This window comes from Gossypium hirsutum, chromosome A10 (assembly GCF_007990345.1).
Source record: "Gossypium hirsutum isolate 1008001.06 chromosome A10, Gossypium_hirsutum_v2.1, whole genome shotgun sequence".
In the NCBI taxonomy this organism is placed as follows: domain Eukaryota; kingdom Viridiplantae; phylum Streptophyta; class Magnoliopsida; order Malvales; family Malvaceae; genus Gossypium; species Gossypium hirsutum.
The window spans coordinates 10,583,985-10,590,910 of NC_053433.1; positions in this window are offsets into that span (position 1 = coordinate 10,583,985).

Here is a 6,926-nt window from a genome sequence, read left to right on the forward strand (position 1 = left end):
GATATGGCCATGGGCCGAAGTTTAAGTGGAGGTCCCAGATGGGGATCGTGATGCGATTACAGGTTTAAGTATAATCGGGGGCCAGTTGACTATCATTATGTGGTCATGAGTTCAAACTTTTTGGATACCTGTAAATTATGGTTTATATATACCATACATAAGACTGATGTCATAATCATAGGGAAAAACGAAGGGCTTTTCGGTAAAATCAACGTAATTTTTTTCTCTATTTCCAAGAAGCTGGTATCTTTAACCTTTCATTCTTAGTCGAAGGTTGACACTGAGGTGGATACAAGAGGATTCTCAGAAAGAGAGTGGATGTTCCGTTGGAGTAAATGTCAAACTCAGTTTGGCACGACAACGGTTGTAGTTATTAATGAGTTGTTTAATAACGACAACCGTTGTCACCCTGAAAAGAGTATCACCTTTACTCCAACGTTACAGTTGCTATCCGTCTGAGAGTCCTCCGTGTCTACGGCGGTGTTGATATTCAAGTAAGAAGAAAGATTAAAGATACTAGTTGTGTGGAAATAGAGAAAAATGTTATGTCGATTATAGCGGGAAGTCCCATAATTTTTCCTTATGATTATGCCCTCAAACTTATATATGGTATTTATAAGGGAAAATTTTAGGGCATCCAAAAAGTTTGAGCTCGTGGCCATGTAATGATCGTCAACTGGCTCCCCTGTTATACTCTAATTCATGACCGCATAATGGCCGTCGATTGAGATCTCTACGTAGACTTTTCACTCGTGATTGTACAAAGCAAAGTAACCCCAAAACCTAACTCCCACATGATAGGTTTCGGAGGTAATGGTCCCATCTTGGCAGGATATATGAAATGTGTACGTCTCGGATTGCATCATCGATGACTCAAGACTACCTCGAACTGGAAATTATATTAGCGAAATTTTTTTAACACTGAATCGAAGAATAAAATGAAGAGAGAAAAATATTGTAAAATTGAGAGATAGAGGGCAGGAGATATGTTTTTCGAATAATGAAGTATAGAGGGGAAGCCCCCTTTTATAGGCACAAGGGAAGAGAGAGATTGCAAAAGAAAAAATCTTGTGGTCGAAAACGTGTTGCATGACCAATGTTTTCATCGATTATCTTTAAAACGTGCTTCAAAACTGCCAAAAAATTGTTGGGGCCAAGTACCTTTTTTTGTCAAGTACCTTTTTTTAGGCTTTATGAAAATCTTAGTGAAAACTCGTCCGGTTGGGCAAGCTTCTCTACTAACATGGCAGGAAAGTACATCTAAATGGACGAGTTTTCACTAACATTTTCATGAAGCCCAAAAAAAAGTACCTAACCCCGACAATCTTAGGTAAAATTTGAAGTACGTTTTCAAACACTAAATACCCTCTAAAGCACACATCTGATTTCAATTAGTTATTTGTTAAACGTATTTTTGAGCATCGAATAGCATTTCATTATCATTATTCCAGGAAAGAGCTTCATCAGAAACGAATTTTGAAGCACGTGTTACCTTTCTCCTAGTTATATTTTGCTATTAAATTACCAAAATAATCAGAGCTTAGGCACGCAATAAATTCATATCAAACATCGAAGAGTTAAGTTGTGAGAGTCTTCTGCATTTCTTTAGATAATCGTTTAAAGATTTATTTTATAGGAAATATCCAATTCATTTTAAATTGAAATGAGTCGACGAGTGAAATTCATCATTTATTACGACGGTCAAATCTTTAATACTAAAGTCGGGGTCGTATTTGCAGGAGCCCAATACATGGAATTAACTTTCAACCGTACCATTCAATTGCGTGAGCTACGGATTAGAATAAGGAAGAAAGTTGGGGGTTTGAGCTAGGGAAGAATTTCAAGCTTGTAATGTAGATATCTGGCACCGGTTGACCCTATTAAGTAAAACTATTTGATGTGAAAGGCGAGTTCGAGCTGAAGGAGGTCATATCATTGCATTGCTCGAGCGAAAATGCTGTAATAGAGTTATATGTTGAGTTTGTCGAGGCTGATAGAGTTGGTCCATCTTTAGCCACTGTTATTACTACTGTTGGAACTGAAGCTAAAGTAGGAAGTCCTACTACACGGTTGTGCAATGGGTTCATTGGTTTGTTACAAAGCTCCTACTATGATGTCCTTGAAACATAAATGGGTAGACATTTTTTGGTTTTCGGCACCAATTTCAATTTCAGTGGCTACTATCAACTAGGGTATGACCGTAACCCAAACCTTGACACTAGAGCAAGACATTCAATTAGTGCGTTCGATTTCAACTTCGGTGGATCAATGTCCTAAGGTTCAAAAACTTATATGGGGGGCCATCAACCTATACCGTTTCACAATCCGATGCAGATTTTTCGGGTACTTGAGGTATAGAAGAATCAATGACTTACTTCCTACGATATGGTCAGACGAGAGTATATTGAACCCTTTAATTGAAGATGACAATGAAAGTGTAGATTTAAAAGAAGGTTGTAACAACTCAATTTTTAGTGGTGTCAGAAACAATGGTTCAAGACCACCAAATTCGACGAGTAAGCTTGTAAATTTTATTATTTAGTATTTACGAGTCCAATGTGGTTTTAGAAATATTTTTGAACCAGTAATTTGTGTTTTTATAAGGATTTATTAGGTCAAGCAGTTTAGAAAATGAGGTATCCAAACCTCAATTCCACAAATTGAGCCATAAATATTTTTATAAATGATTATGGAGAGTCATTAAGGTAGTATTAAAGTTTCGTTAGAAAATTTTAACGTTTTGATAGTTAATTAATTAAAAAGGACTAAATTGAAAAAATGTGCAAAACTTGCTAATTAAAGAAATAGTGATTAAATAGACCAAATAATTAAAAGGAAAAATAGAAACATATGGGATGGTTGAGGCAGCATAAGCAGAAAAAAATAATGAAATTATGTTATTTAAAGGCAAAATTGGAAATAAAATAAAATAGCCAAAATGAGATTCTAATAGTTTCTAGACCATTTCTTCTCCAATTTTCTATCCAAAAACACCATTGAAGAGCTCTGAAGGGTGGTTTTCATATTTTAGCTTCATGTAAGTTTAATTCTTGCTTTTTTTGTAATTCTTGTGTTTTTAAGACTTTTATAATTAGGTCCAACTAGCTATTTCATTTTTTTTTATTTTATTGGAAATTTTGAAAGTTACCGTTGATGAATACTGGATGTTTCTGATGAAATAACATGGATTTAGAGCTTTAATTTTGTTGTATGATGATTTTATAAAGTGATTTTATTAGATGTTAATTTTAGGACCAAATTATGAAAAGACTAAATATTAGGGTTTGGTATTAAATTTTCGTTTATCAAGGACTATATGATAGCCTAGAATATTTAGATAAATTGTCAATTGAGAAAAAATTAATTCATTTGATAGACTAATTAATAAGGGACTAAATTGCAAAAGTTGTAAAGTTGGGGTAATTGTATAAATTCAAAAAAATTGAGGGGTATTAATTGTGAAGTGAATTGGAACTAAAATATATGCTAATGAATGAGTAATTTTATATTTTAGATCAAGAGCCTGTAGATATTTGTGAAAAAGGAAAATTAGCAGAATAGTCCCTGGACTTCTGCAAATTTTACGACTTAATCCAGGTAAGTTCGTATGGTTAAAATTAAACATTTATATACTAAATTGATGAATGATATTCTGTATTTATTCTATTATTGAAGTTGAAATATTGTTAAAACTATAAATTTGAATTGAATATCTGAATTAAATGGAACGCGGGCTTTAAGTACATTCGGCATGCGATGAATTGATGACATTGGAGAAAAATGTGGACATTTACCCAAGTAAATTGAGGTTCAGCTTTTGTTGCGAACTTTCATGTTTACTTTCCGTTTAGCTCTCACGAGCTTTTGTTTAACTCATACGAGTTTCCATTTAGCTATTTTGAGCTTCTGTTTAACCCTTATAGGTATCTGTTCAGCTCTTATGAGCTTCCGTTCAACCCTTATGGGTTTTCGTTAAGCAATTATGTGCTTCCGTTCAGCCTTTGGGCTTCTAAAAATGATGTACTCTTATCCATAAGTCGTTCTCCGATTTGGTAAGATTTGGTAAGTGACTCATGTAATTAAAATTGAAAGATTTATTGTTTATTATTGATATTGATCTGAAAGAAATGTGATCTTTGATTAAAATTGTGATTGACAGGGAGATTGCATGAATAATTTCCTTATTTGATTTGTTAAATTAGGTTCAGTAAGATTTACGTTTAACCCATCAAACTTACTAAGCTTCATTAAGCTTACTTGTATTGTTTAATGTCCTTGTAAATTAACGTGAGGTCCGGAGATCGGATCAACACATCAAGTCACACTATCCCATTCATCCCGGTAGCCTTTGAAATGTATACTATGGTTTATATGGCATGTATACGGTTGGTATGGATTTGACTAAAGCTTGGTTTGTATAAATGTTAGGAGTGAAGTTTTGTTTAAATAATCGACTTAAGTGTATATATGTGATGTTATGTTATGCTAAAAACATGATTTTGGCTTGTTTTGAATGCTTGGTTGTGAGCTAATTGATGTGTGAAAATGTTGTGTTTAGAGTGCTACTTAAAAGGGTAAGAAAAATGGCCATGAAATGGCCTATTTTCATCCACATGGGCAGAGACACGGGCATGTGTCTTAGCCGTGTGTGACACGTGGCCTAGCACATAGGCATGTGGTCTGGCCGTGTGTCACCTACATCCTTAAAATTAAGAAACAGAATGCCCAGGTATTTTCACACGGCCTAACACACGGGCGTGTTTCTTGGTCGTGTGACCCTTGCACTTTAATTTAATAAGTCAGTGTGCTCACACAGCCTAGTACACGGGCATGTGACTTGGCCATGTGACCCAAGTCAGAGAGTTACATGGGCATGGACACGCGTTGGTACACGGTCGTGTGCCCTTCTTTGAATGCCCACAAGACCTGAGAGACGAACGTGTCTCTTGACCGTGTGAGCCACATGACCTGGTCACATAGGCGTGTGTCCCGTGCACTTAGGAAAAAATTTGAAATTTTGTGAAAAATTCTTTGAGTTTCTGATTTAGTCCCGATTTGTTTCTAAAGTGTATTTTGGGCCTCGAGGGCTCATATAAGGGACAATATGAGTGATTTATGATTAGTTTATGATATGTATGTTAAATAATATGAAATAGTCGTAATAGATCTAAAAAGTTCGGTAATGCTCCGTAACCCTGTTTCGGCAACGAATAAGGGTTAGGGGTGTTACAAAGATGCAGCCGAGGAAGAAGGGACAACGGTTGCAGTTGACAGATCAGAGTAAGACCCTAATCTAATCCGATAGTTTAGTTAGGATGGTTCGAAAGTAACACTTTTTTGGAACAAGAGTAGGTTTCAATTAAACTAGAACCTTGCGTTTCTGACGATGACTATTCTAATAATACTCTAAATCCAGATCTGTAGTTCAGGGCATATGAACACCCGCCCCACATGACCAACATTGACCTCTCCGTTGAGGGTGGTTTAGAGTTCCGATAGCTACCACACAAAATACTTGACCATGCAAGCTAGTCGTTAGATGTCCAAGTATTAGAAGTTGACATGAAATACCCTAACAAAGGTGTTTTTCTTGCTGCACTGAAATGATACAACTTTAAGAACGGTGTGAACTATCATGTCACGAAATCTCATTTGAAGAAATTCAAGGGAAATTGCATAATGTGCGATGGGGGTAGAAATGGAAAATCATGGTATCTTTTCGGAAGAAGACAAGCTTGTGGATGATAAAGAAGTATTCTGGTCCACATACATGTGTTGTAGCATGTGCGCGATGTGTTCACCCAATATTCTGACATAATGTGTCATGACTGGGGTCTTTGTTTTTCATAGTCACTTAACTTTAACTCGTATTTTACATGTGTAAGTCAGGATCATCCAAGGCTAGACTTCGACATGATATCTGAAATTATTATACCTATGGTGAAGACGAGTCCCAAGATTCCTATCCCAGTGTTGATTGCCAACATTCGTAGCCAGAAATAAATACACGCCATCGTATTACAAAGCATGACTTGCAAAACAAAAGGCTATGGATAAGTTGTATCACGACTAGGACAGGTCATACAATGGTTTATGAAAATGGTGTTAAGTACTGGATCGGTACATACCAGGTTCCTTAATTGATATAGAAACGCATCCAGGGTATTTCGGCAATCATCTAGTCTCTAAGAAAAAAATATTCTACCGATTCTTTTGGACCTTTAATCAATGCAAGGAAGCTTTCCGGCATTGTAAGTTTTTGGTAGAAATTGACAACACCTGATTGTACGGGAGGTATGAGCATCAATTGTTGATGGTCGTTGCCAAGGATTGTAATCGTAAGATTCTATTGATAATGTTTACAATAACTCCAAGAGAAATGAGAGATGATTGGGATTTTTTCCTTAGTTAATTGGGCCGTCATGTTTGCCTTTAGCCCAACATATGTGTCATTTCCGACAGGGGACTAGGAATCTTAGCTGCTATTGAAAGACATAGTAGCCTTTAGGATCGCATGTAACACCCCTAACCCATATCCGTTGTCAGAATAGAATTACGGAGCATTACCAAAAATTTACAGATTAGATACAATCATTTCGTATCATTTAACATTCATATCAGAAAACAATCATAATAAATCATATTGTCCCTTATATAAGCCCTCGAGGCCCAAAATATGCATTAGAAACAAGTCGAGACTAAACCGAGTATTCAAAGAATTTTTCGTAAAATTTCAAAATTTTTCCAAGATACAAGGGACACATGCCTGTGTGGTCAGGCCGTGTGACTAACACGGCCAAGAGGCACGCTTATTTCTCAAATCGTGTGGGCATTCGAAATAGGACACACAGTCGTGTCCCAGCCCCTGTCCGTACCCGTGTAACTCTTTAACTTAGTTCACACGACCAAGCCAGATGCCGGTGTGC